Source organism: Spodoptera frugiperda, chromosome 17 (genome assembly GCF_023101765.2).
Source record: "Spodoptera frugiperda isolate SF20-4 chromosome 17, AGI-APGP_CSIRO_Sfru_2.0, whole genome shotgun sequence".
Lineage (NCBI taxonomy): Eukaryota > Metazoa > Arthropoda > Insecta > Lepidoptera > Noctuidae > Spodoptera > Spodoptera frugiperda.
The window spans coordinates 277,399-290,919 of NC_064228.1; the positions used below are offsets into that span (position 1 = coordinate 277,399).

At 33.4% G+C, this 13,521-nt stretch overlaps 1 protein-coding gene across 3 annotated transcripts in view; it reads left to right on the top strand.

Annotated features, from left to right (window-relative positions):
- Positions 1 to 404: 404 nt before the first annotated feature.
- LOC118276606 (nephrin) overlaps positions 405 to 13,521 on the top strand; it is a 284,280-nt gene continuing 271,163 nt past the window's right edge. For all 3 annotated transcript variants that reach the window (XR_004783681.2, XM_035594954.2, XM_035594953.2), the window contains exon 1: positions 405 to 608. The gene's annotated coding sequence lies outside the window, so the exon portion shown is untranslated. The remainder of the gene's footprint in view (positions 609 to 13,521) is intronic.

Sequence of the window (13,521 nt, forward strand, 5' to 3'; positions counted from 1 at the left end):
AGGAGCACAGATAACACATTCAAACTTACTAACGTGGCCGCGGTACTACACTAAAAACGAACAAAAATTACGAATTTGCGCAATTCAAATTTCGAACGCTCCAAATGTCGATGCGTATGTAGGAGCACAGGCTACGTCATCAATATGGCCCGCAATTTAAAATGGATGAGCGCCGTAATAAATAATTCGGTAATTAATATAATTTCGACATAAAATATGTACAATGCCGGGGAATCATTAGGCGATTCAGCTTGAAATTATCTGTAGGGAACAAAAACCGCCCCGGCGTAGCAACGTGAGGGGCGAGCACGCAGGCTCTGGCGGTAGCTCCCCGGGACGCTGTAGTGATCCCCCCCTCCCCCGCGGCCGCGCGCACGGCGCACGCCCGGCCACACGGCATCCAGCGCCCGCCGAGCGCGCACGTCCCCCGCGTCGCGGTCACCTGTAGCGCCGACCCCAGTGTTTACGGATTACAGTGAAAAATTGTGCCCAAGTGTGTGCTACTCAGTGTTTTTATGAATGAATGAAAAGTCATCGTGCATAACCGGTTGCCGGATGGTTTGGACTGCGGACCGGTTCCGATTTCCGCCGATACGAGTTTCGTGGGAGTAAGTCTATGTTTTATATTCTTCGCTCGGATCTCGATATGATAGTGTTTAATTATTTTTTTAAGTGGAGTAGGATGTGAACTTCATCTGTCTTGTGGAGCTTACAATTTATGTTTCATTCAGTAAGTAAGTGTACAGTATGTTTACGCAGTGTTCAGATAGTCAGGCGCGGTTTGTATTTAACACCAGTACTGGTGCAGATGGAAATAAAAAAACAAAAACAAATACTATAAATATTTGATTGACTGACAAAATAAGTTTATCGATACAGACATGCGAATAAAAGTGTCGAAACAAAACATTAAAATTTTACGACGGTTCAAGCGAAACGTTCGGTTGAGGAGCGATTTCGCAGCTACCCTCACTACCCTTCACAATTTCGCACACACTTGGCATCGGATACACCGACAATCGTACTTTATATAAACAGTATTATTATATGAAATGATATAAAAAGAACTCAAATAAATAATTTTCCTATAACAAACAAATCGGAAAATATTTCGCCTGAGCGATACCGACGCGACTAATCTGTCGGAAAGATTTCGTCTGTATTTGTCCTTTGGACGAAAATAGATTTAACTAAACCTGATCTCATTAAACCGTTAACTAGGTATCACCCGCGACTTTGCTCCTGCGGTATCCTAATTTCCACCCTCGGGAATGGAATTACAAACAAACTGGGGAAAGTCTTTTCCAATAGACATTACTGTATTCTGTCCAGACTTTACACTAGTTAGGAGAATCAGTGCTTGCCACTTAGCTGATTAGTATCTAGACTTCATTATTGTTTGGACCTAGATACTAAACACTAGTCTAGACTACTAGACATTAAATAATAATAAATAAATCGAAAATTCGTAACACTTGACTAAACTGCTGAACTTTAACTCCAAAAGATGTAAAGCCAAGATAACTGGATGTGCTATCTCTGATCGCAGGAAGAAACAAGAAGATGGTATTAAAGTTTCCAGTCCCTATTTATCTGTGTTGTACACTTTCTATAATTTCATACTTCTTCGTTCCTTGAGCATTGCAGTATTCCGGTTTGCGAACTATGAATAGGTACGGAGTGTAATTCCATCTCTGTATAATTAAGCTTTGTTACTGATTCGGGTGACAGCACAACTGTTTTAACCTCATCAACCATTTACACACGACAAAAGTTCCTTTAAACCAAGTTAATTGTGAGAAGCAGTGAATACTTCTTTTGGGGTTTCAAAACGCGTTAAATGCGACCAAAATGATTGTGAAGTAAGTTTCGGGACCTTCCCTGAGACCCTTATTAAGATTAATCATAACGGTAGCGAAGAATTTTTGGTCGTTTGGGTTTTTCTTCAGAAATGTACACGTTTTGGGGTGGGTCACTTCATAATTGTCTTGTTGTGATATACTTTACATAACTAGCTGTCTATTTCTAAGACATTTTATAAACGCCCTGGCAATGGAAAATGTTAACGTTTTTAGACATGTGTGTAACTCTGAAGCCCTCGATGTAACGAATTGATCTGTATACTTAGTTTTGTCGTACAATCAAAACTGACCAAATTATATGCATCTAAAGTTTTGATGACTTGAATTTCTCATACAAAATTAACGTTGTACTGTAACGTCATAGTACAATGTCTCATATATTTTATTTTTTAATACTTATAACTAAGTAGTAGGTTATCACTTAATAATGTTTAAAGCTATTTAAATAGCAGAATGTGTAGGTATTTTTAAAATTAACGTAATATTAACATTCTCTATTTTAATTTCTCTAACAATTTTCCTAAATATTTCAATGTTTATGCAATATTTTCTGTTCAATACTTGACTCATTTATGACATATTTAGCCCTATACAACTGTCACAAACTAAGTACTCGTATTTTCTTCCCATCATCTAAATGACGGAATAAATAGAACAAATAGCATTTCCCGCCTCGTCACCATTCCTATTACACGACAATGTTTACATTTCCCACATATTTCCACTATGAATAGCATTTCCTGAGGAAAAACTCCAAAGAATTACCGAGTTTTTACCTACCTATATGTATAAATAAACAAATGAATGCCAATAAAAAGGCGACATTTTTCTTAAATCATGAAATTCCTATATTTGTGTCATAGTGTGAGTAACTACCTAGTTAAATAGAATTAAAAATAAATTCTTAATCATAAAGAGTGGGATGAAAGGATACAAGTCAGAAGTAGGCATTCATGTAATTCGGAAATCCAAATATTTGGAGTGTGACTGAAAATAAATCCAGTGGCGTGACTGTACAGGATTAAATTACCAGATTCTGTTCAGTTTAGATGCCTAAGTGATGAAGAAACTTTTTTACTGGCTAATCTTAAATTAGTTAATGTAATTGGAACTGAGTTTAGTTGAGTCCTTGGTAAAGTCCAAAGTATGTTTGTAGTCTTATTACAAGGTTTTGTATCGATTCTGAATTTAACTTTTATTTTATTGTAACTAAATATTGCACTGAATAATTTAGGGAAATCTTTGTCCAGTGAGCCTTGTTATCACTTTTAGGAAACCACATTAAGTCTTGAGTCCACACTAAGAGAAACCACATTAAGAGAGAGTCTTGACTTAACCCAGTCCTTAGTAATTGTTTTCGGAACAAAATCGTTACTTAGGAACAGTTTATGCAATCATTAGATAAGTGTCTCTGAGTGCAGCAGTAGTTATAATAGTTAAGTATTTTTTTATTTATATCTCTTACGTTCTAAAGTCAATTTTAATCTTTTTTAATTTGTCTATAGTTAGTAAGACCATTTAGCAATCTTTTGGTTTAACTAACTACGAAGAGTTTCAAAAAGTTTTAAGCTTGTTATAAAATTTGTTACTCCTCTAACCAGTTACTGATAATGTAATGAAACATGCAACTATTATAATCAACTGTGTAACTGTACACCAGCGAAATATTAATTCCGTGGGCGTTGCCCATCCAGCCTCGTAATGATCTGTTATTTGTCCCGAATTAGGGAATCACTGCCATACGTGATTATATTTGTGAATGTGATTGAATTCAATTCAATTCCTACGGCATTAGGCTTTTGCCGAACTATTTGTTTCATGAATATTTCGAGTAGGTTTTGGAATTTAGCAATTTGATAGATAACTACGAAATATTTTAACTAATTTCATTAATAGTATCAGTTTTGTGGTTGTAACTGTGATTGATCTGACAAACATGGAGGGTTTAATTTAAATTAGCGAAAAGGTAATTCAAATTAGTTAGACGTAATTTCAGTTTTTGGAAAATATGATGTCTGACATTGTACTAAGGTTCGTTTTTCTTTACATTGGATTTGAGCTAAGATGTAACTATCTTTTATGAAGTAGATATATATTAGTATTTTGTGCTTTGTATGGTAGCAAGGAATACCTAGTCTTTGCTACTAAATTCTAAAGGAGCTAGTAAAGGAAGTCTAACTTCTTGTGTCTGAACTAAAATGATGACTAAATTCTGTAGTTATGTTTCTATGATATTCATGATTTCTAATGCTTTCAAAGTCCGGATATGGTGTATAAAGACATAATACATAGTGCAGTATGTGCCTCCAAGTAATCGAACCTAGTATCCATCGCTAAGTACTAGTTGTGCTCTAAGAAGGGTGTCCATAAAAATAAACAAGTCAGTGTATAACCGCTTCGAACCGGTTCTCAAGACATACAAGTTTCGCGTCCGGTGCGCCTCCCACTTAAAGATTAGTGCAGGTTCGGTTCCCATGTCGAGCTTTTTATTGTAACAGGATGGCCAGTTGTTTTGTTTGATATTAAATGTATGTCTTATGTGAAATTAATTGTTTGTTCTATGGAGACGTGAGGTGGCGTTGCTAGCAAATTGTGATTGTGTATTTTAATTAAAAAGTGGTTTAAAGTTATTTTAACTATAAAACATTAGACACGATTTATTATTATCTTATGAAAATAAATACTTTCGAAGATATTATATTGACTTGAAATATCACGTCAAGTCATTTCTAGGTACGTTTTATACGTAGAAATGACGTAGTTATTTGCTCGCACTTTTAAACTTTGATTCGTTTTAGCTAAGTATTGTTATCTTATATGACAAAATATAATATTGTGTTGTTGTTATAATATTTTTTCATTAACTACTAGATTTTAAATTTTCGTACACCATTATTATTCCTATTTAGAAGGTATAAATATACTCTCATACTTCGATAAATGATAAATGATAATGATACATGTGTACTTGTGGCATAATGTATTGGATCAGAGGGAGGTTGTAGTTACTTTGATAACTGTTGTAACTATCATGATGTTAAATTGTATGTATTTTAAAGGCACGTTTAGGGTATAGGCAGAAACTAAAAAGTGCTAGGTACCTAGTACGATTCTTAGAAGAAATTCCAGTATCAAGATAGAATGTATGTGAAATAGGTAGTAGATAGTCTTTTTTTGAGGGAGGAAAATCATCCAATGACTTCTGCCGGCGAGGCGAGAGGGAGTGTCAGACTCTTACTGACTAAAAACCACCCCGTTCCTACTCCTATTTTTCGAGCCGGAGCCCCGGTATACCCGCTAGGTAATTCGCAGCTCCGGATAAGGAAATAGTTAGTCTACCAACAGATAGTATTCTTAGCATGATCTCATAATGATATAACTAGTTAACATGTTTTGACTTGTTCATTATTTACAAAAATAATTCTTTATAGTTAGTTAAAGAGAAATTATTAGATTTTTTGTTTGTTTACAATTTGAATGTTCTTAAAAATGCTTTTACCATTAGAAAACTAGTCGAGTTCCTCGTCAAACAGTTACGTGAGTAAGTCGACAACATAATAATTAATTTAGTAGTTATGTCTCACGAAAGTAATAATAAAATTATTGTCCATACTTAGAAACAACTGATTAATTCCCAATTAGGTACCTAAAACAGTGTAGTAGCCACGTGCTCCTCTAGTGTCGCGTTGGTCGCTGTTGCTGTATTTTTATCTAAGCCGTCGTATTATCTCCGCTGTTTGTACAGGGTGTGGTCAATTGCTTTTTACCCGACTGCGCCAGAAGGAGGGTTATGTTTTTCGAGTATGTATGTATGTATGTATAATTGTTTGGTACGCTCTGCAGCCTAAACGGTTTGATGGATTTTGGCTTGAGAGGTGTCGTTGGATTCGTATTTACTGTGAGAGTGACACTGGATGTATATACATCTCTACAACAAAATAACCATATGGTCATTTTGTTATACATTGTATATGGCATTTTATAAATAATCTTTCGTTACCAAATAAGGTGTCGGGGCATAAAACCGCAAAAGAAATAGGTATTTGATTTTCCTGTTTATTGTGGAAACAAAATTGTGGTAATAGCTTAAGATGCTAATACTTTATATGTATAATACATAAGTATTATATAATTAAATAAGAGTAGTTTTTATATTCATCAAATATGGTTATCAACACAAGATACCATGTGCCACCAAGTATACTGGGCGTGTGAGTCGTGACAGATAACCGTATTAACTTGCAAACTGCGGTTTAAGTGGCCGCCCATTGTAGCATGTCATATTTACACATACGGTCAGTATATTCACGCTGACATTACGATCTGAACATTGACATTAACTATAAAAATAGTTAACTAACTGCCGTACTCAGAGTCATTTAAATGGTTACTTAACGCTGTCTTTAGCAATTGCTTTAGGAACAAAATCGTTATTAAGGAACAGTTTTTAAATGTCTCTGAGTATGGCAGTAAGGACCAATGTTAAAATTTTCGAATTTAAAAATTTGTTCGAATTGGCTGTCTTTAAACAGATAGAAAAAAAAGTGATCACCATTGAGTTACAATTAAATTCGAAATCAGAATCAAGTAAGCCTTGCAAAAGATATAAAAATATAATTATTAAATTAAATTATTTATTACAAGTAGGTACACAAAATGAAATGTAAATTTAATTAATTATACTCAAAATAATTAAATTGAAAATTCCAATAAGTACAGAGTTTTATGCGAAACTCTTTTAGTGAATGTATCGACTGTGACAAAGGACGATCTGATATTGAAATTGTAAACATGCCGCTGCTAGATTGATTTTATACGAAATTTAATTTAATCATTTTAATATTTAATACTTAAATTATTTTTGTGTAAGTAGCATTTATTCAAAATTTTGCAGATATACTTACTTACAAAGTATTATTATAATTATAAGTTTCGAAGTTTGAAATTAATGAATTTTAAAATTAGTTAGTAATCTTTTTTTTTTAATTCTGATAAAAGTTATTACTTTAATAATAACATAAGTTCTTGTCATTAATACTTGATTTATTATAATAACTCATTAGCTTTTATTTGGAATACCTACATTTTTCAAAGACATTTTTAGTCTTATTGGAAAAAGGGATAGTTAAGTCGACATATATCATTTTAACTGTGATTTTAATCTTAGATCAAGTTGTTAGAGAAAAAAATCTCAGACCCAGGTATTTAATCCAGAATCTAGCGCTGGCCTGGACTATAGAGTAACTAGTTCGCGATAATAGTTAATGATTCAACTGTTCGATTAACACATTAATTGGAGTCTAAACAATGTAGGTACACATCAAGCTACGATCGACCACTATAACCTGACCTTTCAACGTGCAGAGAGTTCATACAACGCGAGACCAAGATAAACTGGTCATGTATAGCTAGATATGTACGCTTATGTAGTGCGAGTAAATTGTAATTAACTGTTTAATAGTTATATTCAGATGTCACCGACAGACTAATAGCCTTGTAGACAATTGCATTAGTGCGCCGTTTGATACATTGTCGCGTGTATTGATTTTCATGTCATTAATTTTAGTTGATTTGATTTATTTATGTTATAACTAAATATAGGATGCAATTTCAGACTAGGTATTTCATTTTTAAATTAATCTTATTTAATAATTAATCCATTGGGGATTAAGTGACCTGTGCCCTTAGTACAAGTTTGCTTTACGTTTAAAATCATCAAAACGATCGGCGCTCTGATTGGTCGGTTTATTTCACCGGCCAATCAGAGCGTCGAATGCGCTCTCGTTTCAATAACTTTAAACGTAAAACGAATTCGTACTAAGGGTACTGATATCAAATGAAAAAAGTGTAGTTCAACCAGGATTCGAATCGTGCTCAATCTAGACACCTTGATATTAGTTAAACTTAACTATTAATAGCTACATTTAAATTGTTTACTAATTACTTGTTACTTTTCTTTGGTAAATGTAAAAACGTACTTAAAAAAATAAGTACCTACATAGTTACTTACACAATTAAAAAATATATTTTTAGTTTTATTTTCATGACATTTTGAATAATATTTTCTGCCATATTATAACCTACATTTGACAATCAACCTGTATACACAATATGACACTAAGCAACACATCTCCCACGTAGCAATGTGGCCGCCATATTTAGCGGCACATGTGGCAATACGACGTACCTACTCTGTATCAGTCGCCGCTATTAAAGGGGTAGGCAGAGTTATCAAAATATTGTATTAAGTTGAAGTTTTATATTAGGTAATTTAGGCTAAAAAAAATTTTCGAGAAGTTGTTTTTTGTGGATGTTTAACTTAGATTTCGATTGATATATTATTATCTAGTATCTAAACTAATATCTAAATCAAATTAGAGTTGTTTGTAATATTAAAATAACCGCTCTCTGCTACATGCTTATGAATATACGATAAATACCTACACCAAAATGAATATTTTTTACATTTTTTCTTAATAGAAAACTGAGACATTTGAATTGAATTTTTAGATATTGTTAGTGGACACATTCTATCTTAAAGAATTTTTAAATGTCGATATTTCAGAATACTATAGAATAAAGAAAACAATTTTTCAATAGTTGACTATAAAAATTTGAAAAATCTGTGAATTCAATTATTTTTTTCGTAAGAATATGTCTGTGAGATATAATTCAAAGAATATTCAGCCCTATTTATAAATAATTAAGGTTGTAAATGATACGCGACATGTAATATTATGTCACCATTGTGATATCACAATAAACAAACGAAGGAAAGCAAAACATATAGACGTAATTCTTTGTTAATTATGACAAAAGAAAATCCACTCTATTATGTAAACACGAAGGTTTATTTTTGTTGTATTGTCGTCTGGTATGTTGTGGTTTCGGTATTAGGGCTGTTAAGTAATTATGTTTTGGTTGTCTAGACGTCATTTGTAACTGCTGTTTGGGACTTGGTTCAATTCCCGAGTCAAAAAGTTTACTTAGTGCTTTCATGAAGCATCAACTGCGTACCTACTTCACACTTATACCAAATTTTGACATTGCCTAGCACGGGAATCGACACCCATACCAACTCACAGGTCACAATTGCACTCCCCGATAACAAAAAAAAAAACAAGCAATAAAAACACACCACACTTATAAAACCGGGCCCGACCCGGAATCGATCGGAAACATTATTAAAACTTCCTTATAATGACATAAAACACAAAATGGCTGACTCTTTATATCACATAGGTATACAAGTTGGATCGTAAAAACTTGCTCTCCTCACTCCCAATAATTAGGCGAAATATTATTATTATGTTTCCGAAAAAGTTTGCGAACGTAAAAAATACTTTTTTTACCCGAAAGAATATTTTCTAAGAAAATGTGGGTAGTTAGTTCGGAGTTTGTTTTTTTTTCTTGTTTTTTAAGAGTTTGAGTAGTTAGTGGGGTTGGTTCCTGAGTGGGGCCGGAAGATGGAGCTTCCTGCCCCGGGCTATTGGGGAATAATTGACTATTTGTATTACAATATCAGATTTTCCTTAGTTACCTACTTAATTTTTGAAGTAGATATTTAAAATTTTCGATACAATAGAGCTGATTGAGGAAATATTGTAAACCAATAATTAACTGTGTATTTATAAGAAAAACTGTGTTGGATGTTAGACTTACCAATTATCCTGCTTAGTGGTTTTTTCAGTATTTTCCAATTGTCTATCCACGCGGATATTTTTTGTATGTAAAAAGTAAATTTGACCGTATTTAGTATGGAAGAATACGATAGTTTCGTATTAGTTAGTCAAATTCAATATTTTTATCCAAATATCAGAAACGATACTTCTCTGTGAATTTTGTAGATGATCGGTACTTATGACGTCAACAAATTTTTGCGTCAAATAGCATACCTACTTATACAGTGCCGATTACTTACCATCAGGGGAAGTATCTGAAAAATAATCTGTACTACCCTTATTGGCTGTATTTTATCAGCCAATCAAATACAGGCTGTACTTTTTTCAACCAATTACATACAGACTGATTTTTTTTTTCAATTAATCGCATACAGGCTGTACATTTTTTAAGCGGTCGCATACAGGCTGTAAATTTTTTCAATCAATCGCATACAGGCTGTAATTTTTTCAACTCATACATGATACAGGCTGCTATTTTTACATCTCCGCAATATAAATATCCCCCGTATCGTTACGTCCTATTTTAGCTCTCACACTTAGCACTTGTACAAAGCCTATAGGTCTTAAACAACCGTGTGAACACCAAACATGTGTGCCGCGGATGTGCGTAACTTTTTTATACCTTTTTTTTAAAGGTTCAGTGTGTACTTAGTGTGTTTTTTGCGAGTGGCAATACTATAGTTAATTAATAAGACAAATGATATGTGTGGCGCTTGAGTTCGTATTGTGATTGTTTTGTTTTATATTATATTTCATTGTTTGGTTTGTACATGTTTTTAAATATTATTAGTTTTGTATATAAAACGTTAAAAACACTCTTTGTTTCTTTAACTTGTGATCTCATTTTCAGTCTTTTCGTTATTGAAAATGTTATGTATATTATGAAAATGTTATTCCAAATATCAAATCTAATAGTTTTGTAAAACTACCGTTACTTTTTTAATAGAACAAAATGATGATCCAATGCTTTGGAATAATAAACATACCTATTGTCTTGCAAAACTAACAAAATTTTCCCACAATTAAAACACTAGCCAAACATATACAAACACCAATCAAATAATTTCCATATTATTAGTTAAATAAGACGGAGACTTTTGACACGTTACGTCGGATATTAGGCAACAATGTCCGTCGACTGGGGGCGGGGCAGTGGGCGAACACTAGTGTTGCACACTACTTACACACATACTACACCTGACTATTCTATTCTGTTTAATGACATTTGACAGAATGACATACTTCAAGTGATAACGCAAATGCACCGAATACCGACCGGTGATCGGCGCGGGCGAACAAAATCCTCCAAAAGATAAACAAAATATTCAAGATCGTATAATAAAAAATGCTTTTCCGAAAGTATATTAACTATGAATTAGAAATATGTTCATAATTTTGCCCTTTTACGACTATTTTGTACCTATATTTCGATTTAAACTCTTACGCTTGGAAAAATACTAAAGTCCCCGTATACCGACCGACTGCCGACCGATGTCCGTGATACCGACTCCTCAGGAACCTGAATCCGTCCGACCCGAACGCACATTGTAAAATCAACTCTATATCTTAGCAGTAGAGTAGATTCACGCATTGCTTTTGGATTCGATACCGAAATTACGATAATGAATTTTAAAATTTAACATAACATTACGTTTTTTAACACTCGGAGATGTAAGCAGAGAACATACAATGTGACGTCTACTTTTCAACCTACCGTGTAGGTAGTTATTTATTTTTTAATTAAGTTTCCTAGTATTTCAGCATAAGATTTACCTACATCATGTCGATCTTAATTTATTATGCCTAATAAAGAAATTGTTCGTATTGGTTAAATGCGAATGGTCTTTAAGTACCTATAGGTAGATACCTATTGTTAAGATACGTAATTAGGTAAATTCGTGACTAATCTTTTCTATGTATCTACCTATACATTAAGTACATACTATGTATCGTACATATGGTAGGTACTTATTTTATTTACTTTACTACTTGTAGGTTGTAGGTACAATAAACCTCCGTAGTTATTTTCGGAACATTATGTGTCGTAGGTATTACGTACAAGTACTATACCTATTACTAACGTTTTTGTCGTTCATCCCGATGACTTACTGATGATGTGCTTATCATGTAATTTAAAAAAAACACCAAAACCTATATTTCCTTAGTTAGTCGGAACAAGGGACAGGGAAACAAATCGTATCCAGACTACGACCAAACCTGTATTTGTATAATAAAACGTCTTAACTGAAATTTATACCATTTTTTTAGTTACTTTCTACTCTACTATTACTTATTAAGTTGTAACAATATCGTATTCATGAAATTCTTCGAAATAAACATAAAATATAAAGGTTTACTTCTAGCAAGTCTTTGTGAAGGAATCGTAAATATATCGGAAATATGTCAATTTGAAACGTAAATTACAAAGAATCCATTATAGTTAGCATAGGTCGGATACCGGTCTAATATCTAAGGATAGCTTTAAGAATAAGAAACTAATCACAAAACACTCCTAAAACAACCTACGTTACAGAAAATTAGTGTCATTCATAAACCTTAAAATTCCGTTTACCGACCAATTTGGTCGGTATTCGGTACGTCGTCATTTTGTAGGGCTCCTTATTCCGTCCAACATTAATTTATCGATAAATCTATAAAAACATGGAATTTCTGTATGCATATTGAAATTATAAGGACTCAATGAACCAATAAATCACATAAAGTAAATACATTCTTAGTTTACCCGAGTGATCATCGTCAAAATCGAGATCTTTTATTTCACTGATTTATGTTTTTTTCGCATGAAAATTTACGCAAACTGCACCTTTTTTATATTTCGCAGGACAGTCGGAATGTGCGTTAACCCCACAAACCCAAGTTTTGACTGAAGGTGAATGATGAATTAATGTATTGAATAAGGCGTATTTCAAGACTTTCGCGCGATAAATACACAAATTAGCGTAAATAAACTAAAATGGTCGGATAGAGGAGGCCGGTCGGTAACCGGTACCTTTGCGTTATTTGACTTTGACTTTTATAAAAATGTCATTTGGTAGGTAACTATATTTTATTGCACAAAGATTTTCTAGGTCCCTAAAGTTATTGTTGAGATATTTTTACTTGGAAATTATCATTGAAATTACTCAATGTAAAAAACTCTTGAGACGGTTTTCAGTAAAGATATTACGTGGGTCGGTCATTATAACAAAACTTTAAGGATTCTTCAATGTTTTGATAGTTAACTCTTTCTTTTATGATATTCATATTTATTACTAGCTCTTTGCACCAATCGTAAACTCTTCTCTGCATCGCCTCAAGGCCAGACAGACAGATAAATCCACCTTACGTGCATTCGTGTGCATGAAAGTTTTTAAATACCAAAATAAATATTCCATAACTTAACTATTTAAAATCAAATTTGAAAACTTTTGCACCAGAAGCTTCAGACTGCACGGTTGACCCGATGACTGGACAATCGGCTGCCGTGCAACGGGTAGCGGGTTCGATTCCCGCACGGAGCAACTCTTTGTATAATCCACAAATTGTTGTTTCGGGTCTGGGTGTCATGCGTTTGTGAACTTGTATGTTTGTAAACGCACCCACGACACAGGAGAAAGTCCTAATGTGTGTGCAACGTTTTTTAAAAAGAAAAAAGAAGCCACAGAATTAATGAAGCAAAAAACAGCACCAATAAAGACTATCAACCGCTTACCACCTCAACAAAAACAGTAAGCACATAAAACCATACAGATAACACATCTACATTTCTCCATGACATGCAGTAAAAAGGGTTTAAATATAATAAAATTGGACATAAAACTAAAAAGATTACAATCGCCATCAATAATACGGTTGTGAACCAACAAACCGTTTTTTTGTTCATAAATAACTATATTAAATGCAACAGTTAATGTTTGGTCACTAAATTATAACTAAGGCAGTTTGTTAATAATGTTACTATGTAAACTGATACATAT